The 25,056-nt window shown below is 44.2% G+C and overlaps 1 long non-coding RNA gene across 1 annotated transcript in view; it reads right to left on the reverse strand.

Moving 5' to 3' along the window:
- LOC103175540 overlaps window positions 1–25,056 on the reverse strand; it is a 174,331-nt gene that overhangs the window by 26,748 nt on the left and 122,527 nt on the right. Inside the window, exon 3 of the long non-coding RNA XR_006085616.1 lies at window positions 13,647–13,766. This is a non-coding gene — a long non-coding RNA (uncharacterized LOC103175540). The remainder of the gene's footprint in view (window positions 1–13,646; window positions 13,767–25,056) is intronic.

The raw sequence follows: 25,056 nt of genomic DNA on the forward strand, positions 1-25,056 counted from the left end.
TTCTCACACATTGTTCCTCTATCCGTTAAAGCCACAAAAGATATGTCGGCTATTGTGGCAGCAACAAGTGAGCCCCCGAATAGGCGCTCATGGCTTTACTCAAGAGGCATGGACCGAACTGCGGAGCTGATGCTTATCATTCAAAGGAATTTAATCCACTTCAGGCTTCTCATTAAACCGTGGCTGATCACTGACTGCTCCGGTAAAACATTTGCACCAGTTCGCTCATAGCATGAGAACGACTGATAACAGCCAGTTCTCTCCACCCGACTCCCAGTCTTTCCCCTGCCCCCCCCCCCCCCATCTCACACCCACCCACACCTTCTCCAGCAATGCAAATTTGTGGTCGGTCCTGATTAACATGTGAGCCCATCAAGCCTTGGACTAACAGGGCAGACAGGAGATAGAAACCCACAGATGTGAGGAGAGCACTTAACCACTCAGGTTGCTCGTCAATCAGTCCTTACACAAAATTATGTGGATTCTCTCACTCTTTCTTCTCTTCCTCCACCCCCCCCACCCCCCACCCCCCACCCCCCATCCGCTCACTCGCTTGCTCGCTGGTAAAGACGCACTCGAAATGCAAATTGTTAACCCTTTAAGGAAATGCGTCGCGAAAACAAGCAAAAAAATTGCCTTCCCCTTAGCCCACGTGAGCTCGCAAGGGTTGAGCTTTGGTGAAGCGTAACAATGCCCCACCGAGTCTCCAGTCACATTCTAATTCTCCCTCTTACCTCTGCCAATGATCCTTCAGATAAATTGCCTGCTCAATTCGTGGCTGTCTTGGGAGGGCAATGCTGAGTGCGAATTGGCTGCCGGGCTTGCCTGGGCTCACACAGTCACTACACTAGGCAGCAAGTCCCTGGGAAGTACTTTGAGACATTTTGATAGGTGCAACATTAAAATGCGAGGATTATTAATAGCATCTATCTTTGTTATGACTTGTCAAAACCTGCTCCGTAAGGTGGCTTCCAAGAGTTAGAAAGAAAATTATAGAACGGAAACAAGCTATTTGTCTATCGAGTCCATGCCAGTGTTTATACTCCACCCATCCTTAATCCCCTCAATTCCCTTCTCCTTCCCCTTAAAAAATGTTGATGCTTTCTGCTTCGACTTGCAAGGGAGTGTTAAACTGACTCCCCCATAAGGAGAGAGGGAAAGCTGAAACAGTGCATCTCACCTACTCTCATTAACCCTCCCAGTAGCTGCAGCACGTAAGTGTACCAACAAGAACAACTTGCATTTATATAGCGTCCTTCACGTGGGGTAGTATCCTGGAGCGCTTCAAACCACTGGTGAGGGAATGAGACCAGAGACCCCAAAATTCCCCTGAGCAAAAGTCTGCTCTTTTGACAAACTCTCAAAGAGCGACTTCCAACTCGAGAGTGAATTGAAGAATTTCCCCACAATTTGAATTGCAAGTCAAAGTAATCTTACACGCTGAGACTGGGTGGATTTCTGACCTGGAGCAAGACAGAGAAACCTTATTATAATAATAATAATAATAATCCTTGCAGTTGATGTAGGCCCTTATCACGTTGTTGAGACTTCTCAAAGTGCTTCACAGAAGAATTGACTGCGTATTTTTGTGGGCGAAACGCGGCAGCCAATTGCACACTGCAGTGTCCCACGACAAGCAATGAAGTTTTAAGTTTTAAGAAAATTAAATAAAGAATCCATGGGTACATTTGTTTCACACAATAATTTGCAATTCAACCCCTTCGGAGCTACAGTGACACATATGGTCCTTTCTCCCCCCCCCCCCCCCACCCCACCAAAAATAATACATTTAAAAACCGAATTGTCTAATTTACACTCCTCCCCACCACCCCACACCCCACCGCACTACCCCTCCGACTTTGTGCTACTGTGCTCTGAAACATTCAACGCCTTGGTTGTGAAAAAAAACGCATTATTTGTAGTACAATGCAAGCCCATTAATATTCCACAGCTTTGTTCAGGATTACTTGCACATGATTTCTTTTTGGGCGTCCAGTGAGAGACAATTTTATTGTGTGTCTTAAGTTTTTTAGGTCACTCGGAGCGCTTTCCTCTAATAAGCTCCCCTCCAAAAAAACAAAGCAAAACAAAACAGGATACTGCTAACCTCTATTACACTTTACTTGTCCTTTAATTGATATTTTCACAGCGGAGTATTACAAAGCTCTTGGCAAAGAATTCCTTTCTCGTTGTGGCCTCGTTGTTATGTTAAATGACAATGGCAGAGATTTGATTCCATGAACGATTATGGTTCCTTGCGTTGTTTTGCAAAGAAAAAAAATCATTAGAGATGATCAGTCAAATAGGTATCCTAAGTCCTCAAATCTTTGGTTCGTTAAATTAGAGGTTTAAAAACATATCCATTACTAATTAAATCTTTTGAGTACTGAATGTTCCCGACAATTTATAGAACAAGCCTTTATTGGCTAACAACTGCGGGAATCTTATTCACCAGTGCTCTTAATGGACATTATTATAAAATGGATAAATCTGAGGCAATTTGATTCCAGGATGTAGCATTCAATAACAAGGGAACTACATAGCATGACATGCACCATAAAATCTGGGGTAGAATTTGCTATTCGATACCCGCCATAACGGCTTTTAGTCGTGCAACACAGCCAAAACACTGGGTTGGCTTAAAGGAGCATTGCCATCGTCAAAAGACCCTCATATTTTCTTGACTCCTTTAAGAAGCTTTTACAGTCCACTGTGGGCATGTGCCTAGGGCCAAGCTTTCTGATACTTTGCCCCCAAACTTCTGGAACTGTTGCCTCTACCCCTCCATCTCACTCGCACTCCCCCCACCCCACCCCAACCCTAACCTCGATCTGTCTTCAAGTCCTACCTTAAAGCCTACTATTTCACCTTTGCCCATGCTCACCTCTCCACTCCCTCCTTTGCTTTAGTGTCCGTACTTGTCACTATAAAGCACTCAGACATTATTCTAAGTAAAAGGCGCTATGTGAATACAAGCTGAGAGTGAATTCATCTGACTAGTGCGTTGATTTTCCTCTGATGAATGAGGACAGGGATGGATGACCAGCCAAGTGACAAAAAGTAGCAGAACTGCGAAGCACGGTAGTTATAATAATAATAATCCTTGCATTTGATAGAGCGCCTTATCAGGTTTTTGAGACGTCGTCACAGAATATACTGTAAATTGAATTGACTGTATTTTGTGGCCGAAAAGCGGCAGCCAATTGCGCACAGAGGTTTCCCACAAACAGTCGTGGGTTTTAAGAAGAGAATTTCCGCCTGGGTCTGGACTGCCGCTATGTTTTGTTTGTGTATCAGAGCATCCAGAATTCAGGAAATTTGGGCAGTAAATTGTATTTGCTGAAAGAATTGCAACAGACGAGAGAGAAAAAATAATCCATTCCAGTTTTTCACAATAATCGTCGTTTGGTGGGGGAACTGCAGGCAGTCGTACCGCTTTAATGAAACACAGATTTGGTTTCAGAAAGTACATTATTAATTCTGGTAATATCTGGCATAAATAATAATGGGCATCTTATGCCTATGTGCCTTTATCTGAGTTGAACATTACACGGATGAATCACCTTCCCCACAAGTATTGGGTTTGCTTTGACCAGATCACCCTCTTTCCTCCTCATTGACACCCGGTTCCATTCACATTTGCTAATTTGTGACTATCTTATATCTACGTCCTCTCGTCACTGCCTTCCCTGCCTTGGTTGGAATTGCCTTTCTGCAGTTGAAACCGAACCTAATTATAATGCCGAACCAGGCGATAACTTTCGCAAGCATGTCCAGTTAAAACTAGCTAGTAGGTCAGGTCACCCAATCGCGGGTTGAGTTAGAATACATCGCAGATGATTCTGAGTTCACAAGAATGGCTTCCACTTCAATAGAACGCTGCATTTATTGCAATCATGCCTCGCTGAAATATTATCTTGACAATTCCTTCGCTGGCCCGAAATGTGGCCAAGTGCTGTCCCTGTATTTCAGACATGATTTTATCCAGTCCGTGGATGCATCATCTGCATGACATTAGCTTGATGTTGTGCAAACCTTATTTTGAAGAAAGGTGGATTTTATTTTAACTTTTAAAGACGATCTGCGCAATGGAATAACCTGACTTACATTCGGACAGGCCTTTCATGTCAAGGGGGCGCCTCAGAGAGCTTTACGCAACTGAATGTTATGTCCAGCTTCCAACCCCCAGCAAGGTTGCAACCCTTTGACCGTCCAGCTCTTTGGGATGTGAAAGCTAGCGCCTTTCCCGACGTGAAAGGAGCTAGCTGTGTGCAATTTGTTGGTACTATCCTACGCCATCACTAAAAGAAGAGAAGTGAGCATTTTTTTCTGCTCCCTTTTCTCTACAGTGTGCAACTTGTCACCTTCAGTTGTGCTATTCAAAGAGTTATTCTGAAATGAGCTGGATTGGAGGCAGCAAGGAAGAAGCTTACAAGTTGCGTGCCCCACATTTTAAATGTTGTACATTGTACAGTTTTCACTCACTTTTTCGGATCAATCTTTATCCTGGCATGAACTAACTTAAACGTCCCTCGCGAATGCCTCAGTGGACGACATTTATGAAACTGCGCATCAGAACGGGATGCTGTGCATCAGATTCCGATTGCAGAAATGAAACTAGTTTAAGTGGTCTGATTATTCTAAGCAACAATCAGCCATCAAAATTTAAGCTGCGCTGGCCCAACCGACCGATAAATATTATCCTCTCGAAATTTATTGGTAAAATATGTCGTCCATTAAAATAATAAGCTCATCTGGTTGGACTTTTCAACGTTTTCGGGGCAGAATTTGAGATGCGTTTGCTTCAGAAGCGAGTGTAACTTTAGCTTTAACCATCTCTTTTTACATGGTAGCAGGGAGCTGTGGAGGACACCGCCTGCGGTAAACACCTCCAGGGAGTGGGGGCAGGATGCCTGAAAGCTCGGCTGCCTGTAGTGGGGCAGATAGGTCGGGGGAGGAAAGGGGAGGGTGGTGGGGAAACATGACGCAGGCCTGGTCAGTAGGATTGAGAACGACTGCGGAGGTAGGGTCTGTGGGATGGGGGTTTGGGGACAGACAAGGCCATGGAGGGCTTAAAGGTGAGAATGAGCATCTTGAATTCCATGGGCCGGGGCAAGTATCTGGAATCTGAAGCCAATTCGCTATTTTTCTATGGTTTCAAACGAAGGCAGTATCTCACCCCTTTTGAATGCATTTTGTGCTTCAGGTAAGGAGCCTGGGTTGATTTCACATGGAGAATAAACACAGTGTCCCATCACACAACTCAGGCAGAAATATTTCCCCTCCTGTTCATTGACGTCCACCTGAATGGGCAGACGGGATCTTGGTTCAATGTCTCCTCCGAAAGACAGCACTTCCAGCAAAGCAGAGCTCCCTCCAGCACTATTCAGTGGGGCAAGGCTATTCCACCATTTAGTTAGATCCTCTCATTTTAACTGCATTTCCCTCCATTGAATTGGAGCATCTGATCGGACTACAAGCCTCAAAGCCCCGAGGTGGTGCATCTGTGAAATCCGCGTGTATCCAAAGCAATGAAATGTCCACGAATAACGCCCCTCGCTTAATAGCGGCTTCTGGTCAGGAGCACTCTGAGCCCAACACGTCTTGACTGAACTTAAAGAGGTGGCCTGTTCTGGCCAGAAAACGATTAGGTTGATTTTACCCTTGGTCTAAGCAGCTGCATTGCCAAGTGCACGCCAAGACACGACAGCTCAACCACATGAAAAGAGACCCACTCTCCCCACCCCCCCACCGGACCAAAGTGTACCTCCCTAATGACAGATAACACACAAAACTGCAGAATGGCGTGGTTAAAACTTTTACCATTTGTACGTTGGGAGAGGAGCCTTTTGAAGTTCATCTGGCTTACATTACAACTGTTTTAAACAATTAACAGGGGGGGGGGGAGAGGGGATAAACTTTAAACTGGGTGATGTAACAGGCATTTACGTTTTAATAGAAGCTTTCCTGTGTGGCACAAATACAGAAATGAGTGTAACCCCAGTTAAAAGCATTAAGGAAATCAGACGTTTCGCGAAGGACTCTGTTCCTTGCTGTTCGGCGCTCCGAATGCATTGCCCCTAAATGACTTCCAATTTTAAAAATAATATTACTGGAACTAATAATAATCCTTGCATTTGGTATAGCGTCTCATCACGCCTTCGAGACGTCTCAAAGCGCTTCACGGAATATACTGTAGAGAGTAGTGACTGTGCGTTTTGTGAGTGAAACGCGACAGCCAATTGCGCACAACGAGCATTGCACAAACTGCGGCGTTTCACAGGGGAGGATTTCTCAAGGCACTTGGCAAGATTTACTGAACATAGGAGCCCAGTAACGTCCCACAAACAGCCATGAGGTGAACGAGCAATTTTATTTGGGGGTCTATCAGTGAAGACCCCAGGAATAGAGCCTTGGGATCTCTAACTGAATAGATCTCTAACTGATAAGTTTGCACCAAAAGCATTGCGATGGTCTGGCCTCCTGGTACAGTTGGATTCGAGCGGTTTTCACTGTGCGACTAACACTATCCAACTGCGTGTGGGCAGACCCTAAGTGCTAAACAGCTGAGAGATTAATGGTGGAGTCTTAAAACCGGACTTCCAAAGGCAACGAGAGTGCAAAAATTAGAACAGTAAAGCGAGTTCATTCTGGTCAGCAAGCCTCCAGATTAATAGGTCACTTGTGGGACATTGCTGTGCGCAAATTGTGTTCCCGTGTTCACCTACACAATATGCAGTGTCTCCACTTCACAGCAATTCCCTGCAAAGTGGGTTTGAGATGTTTTGACGTGAGAGGCACCGTATCGAATGCAAGGGTTATTATTAATAAAATTCATCTAGACGCCAGCGTTGCCACTGATCCTCACTAAGTGGTTTACAGAGCTGCTCTGATGAGAAAGCAAGCACAGTATGTGAGATTTTTGACCTGAAACTTAGCTCTAGGGATATTAGCCACACCGTCAAATTGACTTCATGTTGAAAACAATGAGGCCAGTTTCTCATCGTATGCTTTCGGGGCTCCGTTTCGGCAGTCTTTAACAGCAGAGCACTTTCCTGCTGTTACCCTGGCAAGTCTATGCAGCAAATATCAAATGGAAACATCAGCAGCAGGCAAAACGTCAGCTTTGAGATCAGCGTACAAGCCATGACATCAGCGGGAGGTTACTATGAATATCGGGCACATACCAGACGAGAGTGTTAATCCCCAAGAGTGCTTGTACTTCAGGGCTCGGGCATTTAATGAGCCACATTACAATGCAGAACACTGTTTACACATAACAGAGATTGCCCTCCAAACTCACAAGCAGAGGTCCATCTGTGCGAGGGTGCTTCTTAACGAATGACATTTGTATAGTGTCTTTCACGTCAGGAGGACGCCCAAAGGCGCTGGACAGTCAGGGATTTGAACCCGAGCTGGGAGGGTTGGAGGGCAGGGAGGGGGGGGGTTGGAGGGTGACCAAAGGCGCAGTCGAAGAGGAAGGTCCTGAGACAAGCCTTGAAGGAGGCAAGGGAAGAAACGAGGCGAAGGGACTGTGGGATGGAGTTCCAAATGGTGGTGGTGGGGGTGGGGGGAGGGGGTGGAGCAGAGAGGCTGAAGAAACCAAAAACGTCACCAACCCTACTCTTTGCGCTACCCCCCCGTCCATGTTTTCAAAATCTGTCGATCTTTATCGCAGGAAAGGACTCTGTGTGAAGGCTGTGGTGTAGATCGGAATAGATTAGGAGCTGTAATTGTTTTTTTATCATTCAGTGCAAGTCAGCAAAGAACACATGAAAGAAAACCTCTGGAAAATTGGCTTCCGGGTTTTTCTTTTGTCTTCTTGCGCGCAGCCAACTGCAACTTGGAGGGTGTCCAAGTAGAAATCAGAAAACACTTCCAAGTTGCAGTAGTCCTTTTGTTTGGATTTTCCTCCTTCAGCTGTATTTCAGAATTGTAGGAAATTATTAGCGGGTGTTCAACAAAATCGAGGTACAAGCACAAGCTCACAGCCAGAACCCATAGACTATCGTTGTTGCTACTGGGAATTGCACCCGGGGGAATTTTTTTTTCTTTCTTAACGGAATGGTGTATCGGACTTCGCTACCCCTTAGCTTTCAGACCGGTGGGTTGATCGGTTCTCCATCCAGGAGAAGTGGTTTGCTTTGGCGGACAACCAGGATGTTTGAAAATGCTGAATTTTTTTTTAAATGGACAGCTCATTGCGTTTAAGCTAACACTCTGATGCAGTCAGTGCCGGGGGTGGGGCGGGGGTGGGTGGGGGTGGATGGCAGGGGGAAGGAGAGGTGCTCCGTCCTTTCGAAAGGGACGTTAAACCTGTTTGGGTGGAAGCTAAAGATCCTGTGACACTATTTGGAAAGGGAAGGGAGTTTCTCCTCGGTGCGGTGGCCAACAATTCCCCAGTTAAAAAATTGGTCACTCACTCCATGGCGGTTTGTACAAAACATTGCTCTGTGCAAAATTGGCTGCCATGTTTGCCCACAAAATGCAGTGTCTCTACTCTCCAGTATATCCAGTGAACAGCTTTGAGACATCTTCCTGGGCATGAACAATAATAATTATTATTATATAATATATATATGTATATATACGCATATAATAAATACCTATAAAGGTGGCTATTTCACTGTCCACTAGATTCTCGCTTACATTAACCAGATGGGGTTAAGACTTAAACATTTGAGAAAAAATAATGTTAGCGAGCAAGAAACACACACACAAAAATTATAAAATACTCCGTTCAGGCACCGAATAAAGGATTTTGATCGACAAGCCTCTCCTACATTCTTATTTTCTTATGAAAAGAACATTTTCTCTCCGGGAACACTGTTAAAGAGGCCCTCTCCTTTATACACCACTGCTTGGCAACTCGTTCTCAGTTTGTTTGCAAAACACATAACAAAGCGACATAAATCAAACCCACCGAGTTACAAAAATGCCACCCGATTGGCAGTGCCTGCTGCCAATACCTCTCTGGTGACAAAGACGAGAGCCAACCAATCGCATTCTCAGTGCACTGGGCTACATGGGGCAAAGCTGTCTCAAACTCAACAGCATTGGGCGAGTTGGCAAACCAACTCAGGACGCAGTAATCTCCAGGGAGTTGGGTCTAAGCACATTGTCAAGGCAATCAAAGCAAAGCTTTGCATTTGGCTACTGCTGTGACTGCCTTAAGAGTGCTCGGCACAGGGTTTTGGTTGCAAGAAAACAGTTCCAGCCCTCTCTGCTCTCCTTCGCTGACACAAGCGCAGATCCAAACTCACAACAAAAGGAGCGTCTTTTAATATAGTGGATCCGTCGGGTAGAGGATCCTGCAGCTTAGGATGCGAGCGCCTCATTCGCTAATGCCTTCTCCTTAGGCTTTTAGCTGAAATTTCATTTCTGATAGCTTTTACATTCTGACTTAATATACTGTATAACCTGAATGTTTCCTGACTAAAGCATTCACCTCACGCTGCAACAATTAACTCTTGCTAAACCAACCGTTTAGGGTTTGGATTTCCTCTGCGTCAAGTGGCTCTAACTAAAGTTACAACAACAACAACGGCAGCAGCAATCACACAGGGTATAGTCCCAGTTACACTAGTTGTTAGTTGTACGAGTTATGAAAATTCCCATTTCCAGGCCAACAGTGCTGCAGGTCAACTGATCATGGTTTGTGGGACCGATCGATCTGTGTGCAAAAATGGCTGTTGTGTTTGCCGATAGAAGGAACAGGCCCTACACTTGACAGTGATTTCCCATCTCGAAGACGTGATCAAATGCAAGGAGTAAAATATTCGAGGCTGACATCAACGTCTAGAAACCATTAAACCATTGGATATTGGGTTTAACGTGACACAACTCAGTTGGTTTCGAGGCATCTTCGTGAACGGCGCAGGCATAGGGTGTGAAATATGAGACCAGATCTGAAGTTATCAAGCCGACTATGTTTCTCAAGCCATTGCCAGCAGTTAGGGTTGATAAGAAAGCGTGTTCTTTTACATATGACCTCAACATTGATATTAAAAACCTTAACAAGGGAGCTATTAACGAACAAAGTGCTCATTGAAGGAACGTGTAGCAGGGCTTCGGCAAGCTTCCCTTTGCCAAAACAGCTGACTTTCTTTTCCTGAACAGTGAGTTTAAGCTTGCCCTTGTTGATGCTGGTGATCAGATGAGATTCACTGATTGAGGTTCGCGGTGGCTACGTGATCTCATCAAGACTTCCCCAAAAACAAAGAGACCCATTTCTTACCACAAGATAACACACGTTGCTCCTAGGCAATGTCACCAGCAGTTCAGAGGAACCTTTCAAGCCTCCCCTCCCAATGTTATGCAATCGCAATGCAACTCTGCTAAATGCAGCTTGCTTCTCTGATGAATGGGTTCAGGCGCTGTGGAGGGGGTGCCTTGTTTTGATCGTGCAGTCGATATGTCCCCTCTCTCTCTCCAAATCCCACCAGAGCATGCACGTGCTATGTGGGCAATATCACCACATCACTGTTAGTGCAGATGCACAGTAGATTGGGATGCTTAAAAGGGAGATCGACAGATACTTGAAAGGTAAGGGTATTGAGGGATAGACAGAAAAGGAAGAGGTGATACAACATGAAAATGATCTAATAAAATGACAGAAACTGAACGAGATTATCGACCCAAACCCGTACCTCAGACACACTGGAACTTCTGTAAAAGCTCTCACTTGTCTCATTATTGCTCATCTGCAAACCCTTCACTGTCCAGTGCCTTGGGATGTCCTCCTGATGCGAAAGGCGCTATATAAATGCAATTTGCTGCTGTTGTTGCGAACAGTGTGGATCTTTGACTATTGCTTGAGTTGGGGGCAAATAGTTTTCTATTCGAACAGCGCCATTTAAGGCATCTTTAATGTACACCTGAGCAGGCAAATGGGGGCTTCGGTTTAACATCCATCCCAGCCTACCACCAGCAAAAATGAGATTTAATGGAATGAAGGATGTAAAAGAATATCAGCAGTTCACCTGGAGGTTGGATCTCAGTCTTGTTATGACTCATCTTTTAAATCTGCATAGTTGGCAAATATGGAAGTTGTAACCTCATAAACTGCTGCCAGAATGTGTGCAGACTCTAATTATCTGGCCGTGGAAAATATAATACCATACTGAAATGATTTATGAGCAGCAACTAGCAACTTGGTCTGACTGAATGGTCTCCTTCTACGTGCTGCAAGTATTTCCTAAACAGGTCTGGGCAACAGCGGGTGAATTTATTTCATCACACCCTGCCTTCGAGGGGAAATAAACAGACAGGTACAGACAGAAAGATAGAAAGACAGGAGAGCTGCCTCTTAGCAAAGTGCGCCAGCAATCTGCTGGGAGAAGTCAGCCCAGAGCAGCAGAATAGGGGAAAATGGCGTTCTGCTGAACTGTACTGAGCTCGAAGGGATTGCCCTTCAGTTGTGCAAATCGGGATTGCTGCACTAATCCCCAATTGTGCTGGGAGTTTAAATCGCAAAATCCATCCGCCATTGCTCTTTGCACAATACTGTGACGCTCCTCCCCCCCCAGGTCAAAAGTTTTTTTTTACCAAAGTCAGGCTGCACACATGTCACATGGATGAGTATTGGGTACCTAGTGCGGTCATGCGTGTGACAAGGAGGGAAAGTAAAGTGTAGTGGGGGGGGGGGGATGGGGGATAGTGTGGGTGGGGGGCAACAATTTTAATGTGCGGAAACCCATTGCCATGCTAGAGGGAGTCCAAATGGGTACTCTTGCTCTCTCTCACTCCTCTCTCCCAGGAGGGACGATGCTGCCAGCAGAGACAGTGGAAGGCATGTCAGGTTGGCAGAGTGGTAAAGTGTACTGGGGTTGGGGAGGGAGTTAATCAGGCTCATGGCAACGAGGTTTCGCTAATCTCAAACGGGCAGCGAGCGAGTTTTCACGCAGAGCGTTCGAGAGAGATCTCAGAGCAACGACACGACCCTTCTGATCTGAATGACTGCGGCCCACAACGCTTGATCTCATATTCCCCACAGCTTTCCTCACCCTGCCGTTGACATGACTGTGTTTATATAAGCCTGTCCTCACTGTGAACTCCGGGCTTGAACTTGATAAAGCAGCTCATCTCTTTCTGGGGCGGGTAATTGTTTCGGAGACAACTGCAGTTTTGTTCAGGTGAAAACCGATCTCTTTTACAGCAGGAAGTTTTTTTTTTGAAAGAGGAATTAAAACCGCACACTCGGAGAAAAAAAACCCTCCAGGGGCAATGGTTGGCACCTCCTCGTCTGATTGTTGAAGTCAGTCTAGTGGAAGGCTCTGAGCATGTAGCAATTCAGTTTGTTTGGCAGCAGATCTTTGTTTTCCAAATCGCTTAAAAAAATCGAGATGCTTTTCGCTCGTGTGTTTTTTTTTTTCTCTCTCCGCTCAGTGGCAGGACGAGGATCCAGACACCGCGAAATTCAAATTTCCAATTCAAATCACCGCTAGGGATCTATTCGTCTTCTTTGCATAAACAAGAAATCCGCAGATGTGCCGATAGGTACCGCCGTTTGCCAGCAAACGTGAATCGTGGCACCTTATCCACACTCTTAAGTGGGAGCTAATCCAAAGTGTAGATAAGAAAACCCGCAAATTAGTTCATCGCTAATGATAACTTTACCAGCATCCAACGACTCGGGCTGATAGTTCAGCTCTGTGCACTCAATGGTGGTGCTTTCGTTTGATCCCATATGACTCGCAAGAACCAAGCAATTCCACCTAGTCTTTGCGCCTAAGACAATTTTGCCTTCGATTTTAAGATGATCCAAGCGCCTGGAAGCTAACTTCAACCCTGTCTTGATTTGGAAGATGGTTCTTTTTGAAGAGGTGCAAAAAAAAAAATGGCTAGCGAACGAAGGCCGAATTGAAGAGTTTTCCGCTATTCTGGGCCCATCTTAAAATGTAAAGCAAAATTTGAAGGCTAAGACCACGTGGAATTTCAGAGTTCTAAGCCCACATCTCTTTACAATAATAGATATTTTCGAGTGGTGGGTCAGCCGGTAGCTGTTATATTTGTGACTGCTTCCTTGTTTCCTCGATGGCCCATTCCCTGGGACTGGTTAGATTTGGTTCTCAGCTGCGGTGGAGTTGGGGGGTGGGAGCTGGACCTCGTCACCTTAACCATTTCACAATGGGCCCCAACTTATCAACTGCTGAAAGACACCAAGGCATGTTTCACCAGTGCCGGTTAAGGACAAGAGGAAACAAGACTTGCCCGTTGCAAAATTAAGGTGGCAAGACACTTTCCCTTTCACTCGGGTTACGGATCCAATGATGACAGTGTGCTCACGAATTCCCTCAGCCAAATGATAACTGCTCATCTGTTCACCTTAACAGTGAATGTTGGCAAAATTCAACTGTGTGGTTGGATCATAGCTGCGTTCACCTTTGACCAGCAGGTAGGGGTAGCGATTAATTAGCTAGAATTTTACCCCCTGGCTGATTTTGCTCGACTCTCTATTCTAGGGCTATTGAGGCCAACTGTGACTCCCATTCCTGCCCTGGCGCAGGTCAACTAACTTGGCACAGCCTGGATTTCAACCTCCACAACATTCTGATCTATTGGGGGTCAGCACTGCACTGGGCAGGACTTCTCAGTATCATTTAATGACTGCGCTCAATCAATGTAGGTTAAAGACTTGCACAAACCTGATGTTGTTCGAAATCTTGAGACAGTCAGCAGGTATGCAAATTGTAATGTCTATAAGAACCTCCTACGCATTTCTGTGGTTGACCCATTGAGAGATTTCACACCACCATGTGAGAAACCTAGACAGAACAAGAAAATGACCACATTAGATAGATTGCAAATCAGATAGATTTCTTTTAGGAAATAATATCATGGGATACAGCATATAGTTTGGGACATGACGTGTGCATGCAACTGCTAGGATGGTGGAAAGCAAACTGGATGCACCTTGGTCTAGTAAATTTGACTGAGAACAGAGGTGATTGATCAAGAGCACAGCTTGATGAGGTAGCTAGTCTTTTACTGTGCTTGCAATAGCAATAAAACAATAACCACCTCTAGATTTCATCCAAATATATCTCCATACAGTCATCCCAACTTGGAGCCAGTAAGTTAAATTGCTGTTCTAAAGAATTTCACCTCAAGGCATTATTAAATTCAAAAACCGATGCAAATGCATAAATTTCGCTTAAGCCCTTGTTCTTGCAAGTAGTGACATGCAGCAGAACAAACCCGACCGACATGAATCGAGAGCACTCAGTTCAACCTTTTTGGTTTAGACAATTTTTCCACACATCTCTTTCATCTTCTGGGGGCAAAGAGGTTGATGGTACCTGTGTATTATAGTTCAGAAGAAAGAGCCTCTATGTTCATCTAGATTTCACGTAGGAGGCTTTGGAAACAGGCCAGCTTGGCAGGTTTCACTTCTGTAGTTCTCATATGGATGTAAAACCCTTTACAATGGCTTTCAATGAAAATAGCATTGGAGAAGGTTTAAGTAAAGGGAAGTATTTCTATTCTGGTTGCATTCGGCCACAATGGGAGTCTAGTTTGTGCCTTTCACACAGGATCATGCAATCCGGTGGCAGATAAAAAAGACATAAAGAATACCATTGCAGAATCAGACCAAGACATCCCTGTAATTTGTGGTTCTGTCTCGTTCTGTTACTTGCAAGATGGATGCCTTTTAAATCATTCAGTCATTGACACATTGACACCCTTAAAGTTAAGAGCAAGATCTGAATTGAGTTTCATCGGTTGGGCATGTTCGTAAAGCCTTCAGCTTTAAGAGTTCTAGTTTCTTCCTTAGAATGACAGGATAACTTTGGGTAACTTTAATCTTGCAAGCAGAACAATAAATATAGTAGGGAAAAAAAGCCCTCCAGTTATCTTCTCATGTTACACGTAAGCCACTTCCTTCAACTTCCGATTGGATCGAGTGCCTTAGCAACAGGTTTAAAGGCTGTTCCCTATAGTTGGCACTCCCTTGGCAGGTAGACTTTCTGCCCAGTGACAACTAGTTATACCTGTGTGGCAAACTACCTGTCAGCGTCTGGCAATTTGTATCTTTAATAAAAAAATGGTGCATTTTAGTCTGAAGTGAACTGAGCCTGTTAAGAGGGTGTAATGGATTGCCCTTCAAGCTTGGCTGAGCTAAAACCACCTGGTCCTACTGAAAACTGTGGCAAATAGTGTTCCCTTCCCCAGCACTTTGCTGTAAAGAGCTCACTTTCACACCAAAACAAGAGAGCGTTTCACAGCAAATCCATGCAAAGTGTTTTGAGACGTCTTCTTGACGTGAAAGGCGCTATATATATATATTGAATGCAAGAATTGTTATTAATATTAATAAGAAACATTAAATTTGTTGACAGAGACAAAACAATCCTAAAGCCATAACACCCACCTGGTGTTAACTGTACATCCAACTGGGTATAAAGTTACAACAGGAGTGTTGAATTTACCAAAAGACCTTCCTGCTAATCACCCATAAATCATGCCTAGATGACGCCCATCACATGTTGAACCTTTCTGAGCGTTTGACAAATTGTCAGGTGAAGGCAATTGTATGAGGAACTGTGTCCATATTTCAAATGAACATGCAAATTCTAATTAATCTCATCCACCGCTGAAAGAGAAATGATCCTGTAGGACAATCAAATCACCTGCCCTTCACTGATATATCACCAATGGTTGTAGTAGAGAATTCCACAATGTATGTCAGTCTGCTGTTTGACCAGGGTGGTCCCACAGATATCCTTAACCATAACTCCACACCCAGGCACCCTCTATCGGTTACTATATAGTAAGCAGGACCACAAATCCTGGTGAATTCCCTCCACCTATCTAACGTCTATCGGCAAATGGTAAAGGAAGGTGAAAATCTCGTCTCCAATTTATTTTTAAATCGGAACACAAACGCTTAGTTCCCAACAACGAGAACTCAACCGGAATACCTGTTTGTTCATAAGAACTTCCACCCGACTGGAACCAGTGAATCTAGAGGCTTATGTCAGCCTTTCCTACTCAACCATCGACAAGTCAATGCAAGCGTGAAGACCTGCCATATAATGGAGCTGGAGTTTGCTGTGTTTTATAGTATATGCGTTAATCGACATGAGGAATGTGTTTCAAAATGCTGCAAACTTTAGCCCATTGCCTCGTCTAAGAAACAAAAACATTGTAAGATCACTGAGAATGGACCTTTCATTCAACGTTCTCTCATCCATCCAAAAGATAGGACTTGGCTAGAAAGGGAAATAAAATGAAAGCAAGTGTGTGTGTTTGGAAGGGTGGTGGGGGGGGGGGAAGGTAGAGGGTAGGGAGAGAGGTTCAAACAGCACAACCTTAGGGCAGAAAAGTCGAACTGACAGCAGAGACACGCTGGATCACATTCTGCATTAAGCACTTCTTAATAATTATAGCATAAAGTAAGTGTCATTTCCAAAAAATGTGCTGACAGGAGCACTTAATAAACTAAGTTTTATAAACACTTACATGGTCTGAGAGCGTTCTGCAAATTGCCAATTGATTACTGTTACCATTCAAAGGCGCTAAATGAGTGCAGAATTGGTAGGAGTGGCGTGCACTTAGGACAATCTAAGTTGTTCCACAGCACAGAAATAAAGCCATTCGAACCTTAATCCTGTGATGGCTTTCTGGAAGAGCTTCAGGGCCACTCTGTTATAAGCCGGCACACAAAATATATGCAGACAATTCACTTTACAGTGTATTCTGTGAAGCGCTTTGAGATGTCTAGAAGACGTGATAAGGCGCTGTAATCAAATGCAGGGGATTATTATTATGATATTATTATAAGGTGGCGACACTTATAAGGCAGATGTCCTGTTGGCTTTCAACAATAATAAATTGGTCATTTTCAATCTACGACTGTTTGTGGGACATTGCTGTGCGCAATTGGCTGCCGCGTTCGCCCACAAATATACAGTCAATTCACTTTACAGTGTGTTCTGTGAAGCGCTTTGGGACGTCCTCCCGACGTGAAAAGCGCTGTATCAAATGCAAGGATTAAACATGTTTAAAAATGGCCTCTGTGTCATCAGATCACTGCTGATTTGTTGGACGGAGAAAGCCCTTCGGCCCATCCGATCTCATCTTTCCAGAACACCCACTCTAGCGTCCTCCAGTTCACAGCATTGAGCTGATTTCTAAATGAGCCTCCGCCTCACCACCCTTTCAAGCAACCCGTTCCAGTCGTTGATTGTCCTCAGGGTCTCTCGTGGGCTCGGATTTAAATCCTTCCAGCAAACATGTTGACGTCAGGGAGGAACAGGACTTCACAGCCTTTCACCAGCCGACGAGAAACTGTCAAACTCGCCAAACAATGTCACGTCCTCTTGACATTTGTTGAATTGTGACCTGCTTGCTCATCCCAGGAAGCAAGCGGGCGGGAGGAAAAGGTGAGGTGGGGGGGTGGGAAGCTGCTCCGATACACTGTAATTACATGCTGGCGGGGATTCCATTGCAATGAGACAAGACACAAGGACAACATGCAGGAGAGAAGACATCCAGCGAGATTGTTTATGTAAAAGATAAAAGGCCACAATACGCCAGCGTCTCGCATCTTGAAATCGCTCCCGATATTGCACCACATTTAACATGCATTAGTGAAAATATATCCCCTCCATCTAATCCAAACAATGCACCGAGGCTGTACTGTTCTTATCTGTGGGCGATATGTTTGTGCTGAGGTAGTTCGAATGTAAAGCTGAGAAGGTTCATTGCTGAACAACTGTACCGATGCACTGTTCCCATGGTTGCTATCACCCCCTTGCCAGGATGCTTGCACAGCTTATCTCATGCTCCAAGATTGAGACCAATCGCCCCCAGGTAACGTGAAGACAGTCAGTCAAGACAAGTTGAGGCAGATTTTTTTCGCTCAGTCTGTGGCTCGCCTTTTATCCCTGTGAAACGCTCGCCACAGGTCAATCGAAATTCACTGCGGCATGTTTTCTGGAGCAGCGCATCGGGATTTCGTAACGTGCGATTCATTTTGCAAAGATTTAGGAGGTTTTAACCCGGGTTTCTGCATTAAGTTACAGCCAGACTACCCACCTGATATGCACCTAAACTGAATGGCAAAAATTCAGGGATAGGGATAACGTGATTTCTGTTGTGCAAAGTGGAGCGTTTTTATTTTATCGTTTTGTTTCACGCTTTCAGACCTCCTTGCAGGAAGGTTACTTCCAACTTTCACCCGTCTATGACTCTGAGCCGGATATGTATTCTCATCTGCAAACTCAGGAGTTTAGATAGGTGCCAGGATTAACCAGGGCACACAACAACAACAACAACAGCCTGATTTATATAGCGCCACTCAACCAGGGTAGCGTCCCATACCTTCAAGTTAGTGCTCGATCTCACCAAACACACCTGAAAGCATTGAGGGAAGTTCTTTTCGCAGCTATTCCTGCCCTTTGTTTGCTTTCTCTGTGTTTGTATTATTTAATACAATTAAATTCCCCCTCGTTTGTTTTATTCGCTTTCTCTGGCGGGCACCATTATCTGTGCTGTTTTTCTTTCCCAAGCGCTTGCATTTACTGACGGTAATTCTCCCTCCTTCTCAAATGCAACATGCACACACACACAAACATACACATCTTTCTGCAATAAAATAGTCGTAAACTCCCATTTAAGCCACCCCCCCCCCCGCACCCCTCCCCAAACACACATAATCTGCAGTTCTTGTTTGCGGGACGCAATTGGCTGCCGCCCACAAAATAAACGGGTAATTCACTTTACAGTATATTCCGCGAAGCATTTTGAGACGTCTCAAAGACGTGATGAGGCGCTGTATGAAATGCAAGGATTATTATCATTATAAAACTAAGATAAGTCGCCAATATGTCCTGTTACCGAAACTGCTGGCCTGTTGGACATTTTAACACAACCTCAGCCGTGCCTCACAAGCTCAAGCAGAGCCCAAGTGAAACCCATGAATGGTATCAGGACTCACTCACATATTGAGGATTGACACCTGGAAGAAGCCACAACTGCAGAATCGAGATCAGACTCAGGGCAAGTTCTTGTGTTTGGTTAACCAGCATAATTCAAATACTTTTTTTTCAACCAAAAAAAAAGGAGAATTAAACCACGATTTTATTACGATTTTAAGTAAATGGGAGTTGTGAATATAAGGCTCCTCTGGATTGCGCGCTGCCAGGGAATGATTCTCTCACTGAATTTTCGTTCACTTGGACCCAATAACATGAAAAAAACAGTACTTAGAAGCTGGGATCCAAGTAAAAGAACAGAACCTTGCAAACATGTCAATGAATTGAATTGCACAACTTCAAGTGATGTTATCTTGACAAGTCTGATTTTTAGGGTTGATTGAACCTAGTTATTTATCTCTCTTCTTCTCTTCCTCCCCTGTCCTCCTCCCCCTTCCCAGGCTGAATAAAAATTGATTGCACTTCAAAACACCGAGCACAAAAAGCCTTAAAAATCATCAAGGTGGTAGGAAGAGACAGGGGGTATCTGGATTTTTTGACCACCAGCATTCGAGGAGCTGTTGATCCCAATAACCCAGACAACGCTTTGTTATACGTTTACACAACATAAAGTGATGCACTTGTGTGGAGAGGTTACATTTGAATTACAGCCTGCGTAGAGTTTAGCTGATCTCTAATCTTTTTGTAAAAATTGGTCACTCAATCCACGACTGTTTGTGGACATTGCTGGTGCTCAATTGACTGCCACAAAACACACAGTCACTCCACTTTGCAGTATATTCCGTGAAGCGTTTTGAGGCGTCTCGACGACGTGATAAGGCGCTATATCAAATGCAAGGATCATTATTATTATTGTTATCTCGGCCTTGTTTGTGAAAAGGGCACAACACAAGGCCTCAGTGTTCCTGATCTAAGTCAAGCTCTTTGACCACTGTCGAAAACCCTCAGCTGGAAAGTGCACCTTCATTGATGTAGGTCAACAGTAGGAATGGCCTGACCTCTGACACTCTCCATACTCTCGGCTCCTTGTGTGTGCACAATGAATGGCCATTTGGGTACGAGACAGGTGAGCTGTCAGTCCCAATTAACATGCCCATATCTGCCACGAACCGTTACTTTCGGAAGAAGAGAACGCAGAGGAAAATTAGGGAGAATAAATGATAGAAATGTAGCTGAAGTAGGAGGCGGAAACGGCGTTGAGAACACGGAAAGACCCAATCCGAAGCACAGTTTTTGAGCTGAGAATGAGACATTATCTCTCATAACATTCCCATTACTCATTTCATAACCGATGTGCCCAGAGGCGAACTTTTCATTTCAGCCGTGGGTTTGAACATGATAAATGGCTGGCTCCGTCAGCCGGTTTGCTTCCACATCAATCGGTTAGGTGTTTGGTCGACATATACAAAAAAAGAACAAGAGAGAGAGAAAGAGCGAGCCTGAGAAAGGGAAGGGATTAGTTGTGGTTACAGGACGGATATCTCACCTCCTGAGAGAACAGTTTGAGAAATGGGCACAGGCAAATAAACTTCAGACATCAAAGTCATCCCGAGGTGGGAAAACAGTGACTAAAACGAGTGACTTGGCATCATACCTGGATCACCTTTTAACCTTTGATCTACAGCGTAGGATTTACTGGTGGTAAAGATGACTAGTCTGAGATGTGAGAGGGGAGACAGCAGGTGAATAGGTCAAAGTGCTGCCAGGGACAAGAGGAAACCATTCATTTCAGGATCATATTAACCTATGATTGATTGCTTTGACACACTTTAGAGATATTTACTCATAGCGACTGATAATTGCTCTGCCTCAAGACATTTGATAGGAAACTGTGTTCTTCCCTCCCTGAGCAAAGCAGAATATTGCACCTACCTACTTAAAGTGCTTTTTGGTGTCTATAATCCACAATTCAGACATTTTAACTTTGCTATATAATAGTAATAAAAATAATAATAATAATCCTTGCTTTAATACAGTACCTTTCATGTTGAGCAGACCTCCCAAACTGTTTCACAGGATTCGCTCTAAAGTGGATTTTGAAGGCAAGTTATTTGGTGGGAATTTCTCAGGTGGGACATCTGAGCAGGATTCCTCGGAGGGTTTTGGATTGAGAAGGAACAACTCAGAAACATCGGTCCACATAGAAGCAAAGAGATTCCTATTTGCCTGGTCCCATGTACAAAGTATCCATGAGCCCAAGGACTCAAACATTAACTTATCAGAGTAGTGTGTAAAAAAAACTTGTTAACTAACCACTATGTCTTTAAGATGAACAGTCATCATTTGAAGTCTTATGCAGGAGAAATGAACGGTCAAAGGAGCCTTGCATGTAGCCCTATTCTGGCACAATATGCTATCTTATGAGAAAAATAATCGATGCTGCCCCATCGTCAACGATTTAGGAATGGGGGAGGTTAGGAAAAATCGTTTGATTACATTGGCCGAGTTGAGAAGGCAGTTTGACGTCACATAATTGTAAACCTTTCCTGGACGTAATAGCCCATTTTTTGTGAGCAGTTTATAATCTCATTGCTCCAGAAAAGAGACAATCTGTCTCTACTTAAAAAGAGATATCTTCTTAAGACTTGTTTTGTTCCATGTGCTCGAAGACTATATAAATATACATTCGGTTGGCAGAGGTTTGGTGAATTTAATGTCCTGAGAGAACGATGCTCGAGAGAGCACAAAGAGGGCTCTCTCTCAAGCTGAGCACCTTGGCCAGAACCTGGTGACAGTGGTAAACATTTTGTGCCCAATAAAGTGGTGTTTATGCCAGGGATTTTACACGTTTCTGCTTTGCTTCGCTCCTCTTTGGTTCCAAATGTTCCTCTTTGTTTGCAAAGCAGTAGATCACAGAGGCCGAGGGCTGAATCACCAAGCTGGGTTAATGCCCACAGCTGAGACACTGCCCACAGCTGGATATTGCCTTCCCATCATGGTTCGGATATGAAACAATACATGCTCTCTGGCTACCGCAATGGAATACTATATGCTCGCTCAATTTTAAATGACAATGGATACATGTGTAATAGGCTATGACTCGCAGGACACCAATTCCTAATCCTGGACCATTTGTTTGCAAGAAGTGCCTCCCGTTGGAAACGACTCATGAAATCATTGTCTGAGTCACCCTGGAATACTTTCCTACTTCAGGCTTCCAGTTACTGAGTCACAACAGGGCTTGGACCTTCTGGTCCAGGATGGCACTCCAGTGCAGAACCGGGGGGAACGCTGCAGTGTTGGAGAGGCCATCCATCGGATAAGACAATAAACCGAGGACCCATCCACCTGTTCAGGTGGACTCTGGATCCCATGCACTGTTCAAGAAAAGATAGAAGTTTCTCCTGCTGTCCTAGTCAACAATCCTCCAAATGAAATCGGTTGTTCACTTCTTGACTGTTTGCTGGATGTTGTTATAGGCAAATTGGCTGCCGCATTTGTGTACAAAATACTGTCACTCAACTTCAGTGTAAATTCCGTTAAATGCATTGATACTTTTTCAGATGCAAGGATTGTATTCCTATTGAATTGGTTGAACTGCGGGCACAACCCTGCACTTCAGACAAATTTAGCAACAGCCAAAGTTTACTTTGGCATGAAACAAAAAATTAACAGCATTTAATTTAAATATTCTGATTGATGGAGACGAAAGACGGCTGATTTAGGCAGCAAGAAACATAAGCTGGCCTCTTACCTGCTAGCTGAGTCCTTGCGACCTTTGAAGGGTCAAAATTACAGTTTTCAAAAAAGGTGCATTTATCCATAGCAGCAACAAATTAAACATCAATCCGCTTCAGACTGTTGAGCCAATTACCCCCAACCCCACCCACCACTTTCCCCCTTTGCCAGATAAACCCAAGACTTTATTAACTGATAAATGGAGTCTATTTTGAGTGTAATCTTGTGATGGAGCATTAGAATGTATAGCTATGACTCTTAAAACCTCAACTTTTTTGTTCACATCTGGAAAACTCTTGGGTGGTCCTACTGCCAGTGACCCAGAATTATAAGAGCTGACCGTTTCCTCCACTATATCTCTCAACTGTGTTTTTCTAGGGGTGACTTTGACTGGTGTCTGTTTCAGATAAACTGGTAAAAAAAAAGGCCTGTGGTGAGTCCACCTCTGTCAACAGTCTTCAGTTTAAGACAAAAAAAAGTTACTTTTTTGACCAAGAAAATGGCAAACTCACACGTTAGGACTTGTAAACGGGGTATTCAGAGATATGAGTTGTAAATATTAAATTAATTGATTTAATTGGCTGCCGTGTTTCGCCCAAAGCATACAGTCAATCCACTTTACAATATATTTTGTGAAGTGTGTTGCGATGTCTCAATGACGTGATAAGGCGCTATATCGAATGCAAGGATTCTTATTATTATTAATGATAATAATGTTGTTATTATATTATTCTCCCACAAAGCATGCACTCCACTTTACAGTGCATACTTGTGAAGCGCTTTGGGATGTCCTCCCAAAATGAAAGGTGTTGCATCAAATGTAAGGATCATTATTATTATTATCTGTTATGTACATTCCTTTAACATGAAAAGTGTAAGGCAGCAGCTAAGCCATTCCACTCCAAACACAGCGTAGGATCTTTCACAGCAAAATAGTGAGGAACGCAACAATGGCGAGAGCAAAGCGCAGCTGAATTGAACATTCTGGGCTTCGCAGATCCATCTCATTCGTCCCTTGCTGTCCCCAATCCCAGTTGAAATGCCACTCCTGAACCTCTGACGTGCAATAAAAAAAAAGCAACGAGTGGAGGTACCTTATGACTCGTGAATTCTGAGTGTATGGGAAGAGAGTTTAGGCTGACACTCCAGTGCAGTGCTGGGAGAGAGAACAGTGAGGTAGGACTACTCAGGTGAACATTAAACACACCACAAGTGGCACTTCTCACCACCTAAACTGTCAATTTTTTTCCTTCGCACACTGACTGACGTTCATCTCAAGGTTCTGGGCAACCTGATACGTATGAAGAAGTGATTGTGACACACTTAACCTGAAGGGATACAGCGTTACATGACAGATTCTGTAAGCGTTTAACGCCATTCGTTCTGCTGCAGTTTACAAGTGACGCCACTGGTCGCATTGAGCCGGACTCCTGCAATGGGCGTCAGGAACAGATAAGAGAATACAATTTGCGGAGCGAGTGGGTTGAAAACCTGTACCTTGACTGCTCTCTGGTATCACGGCAACGGCATCTCAACCTCAACGGTTGGCTTGTAGAGATCAGAGAGGAAACGAGGCAAGGCATGACCTCCAGAGGGTCAGCTTACCTGCAGGGACATCAATACCAGGTTTTTTACCTTGGATTTGAAAGACTGAGCACCCTAACAGCAAAACTGCGGAACGCACACATTTTCTCCACAGAAGGAAAGCATCAGCCCATTGCTGCGTATTTCCAAATTCTCTTTTTCCTTTATTAATCCCATTTTTCGTTTTTCCCCCACATCCCGCAGTGCCCAAAATGTTTTTACCAGTTCCCTTTGTCACTGATTCCATTCACCCAGCCTCAACAGCCACTTGAATTCCGTACCCTGACAACCCTCTGAGTGAAGATATTCCTTCTAACCTCTCCAGTAATTCTTCTGTTAACAATCCCGAGACTTGTCACCCATTCCTCAACGGAAGGAAACAGCTTTATTCTCTGTTTCACTCACCATGCCCCTTCGAAGGCAACGCCTTTCTCTAGCTGACCTGTTCTTCTAGGTTTCAGTGTTCATTTTGTTCTGACTGATGCCCTAACTTCAGTGGTCCTTGCCAGAACAGATCTGGCTGCAGCAACGAAGACACGAGTCTTGTTGCACACATTTTGTTTACTCTTGTGGGGACCTGTGAAGCTTGTCCAAGGTTAGCGAAACAAGTAGGTGCACATAAACGTACACACACTCGTTACGCTCCTTAATGTTCATTCATTTCTATGCTGGTGAGATACAATTTCTAACGATCGGAGGGTTGAATAGAAGACAACTATATTAATCCTGTAAGATGTACCTAAGATGGGGCCAGCCTGGTCCTTTATTGATGTAGTGGAAAAAGTCAAATGCACGGCTGCACCACTTGTGGCTCAGATATAAAGGGCTGTTTCCCAGGGCTCAACAAGAAAAG

This window comes from Callorhinchus milii, unplaced genomic scaffold (genome assembly GCF_018977255.1).
Source record: "Callorhinchus milii isolate IMCB2004 unplaced genomic scaffold, IMCB_Cmil_1.0 Scaffold20, whole genome shotgun sequence".
NCBI classification, from domain to species: domain Eukaryota; kingdom Metazoa; phylum Chordata; class Chondrichthyes; order Chimaeriformes; family Callorhinchidae; genus Callorhinchus; species Callorhinchus milii.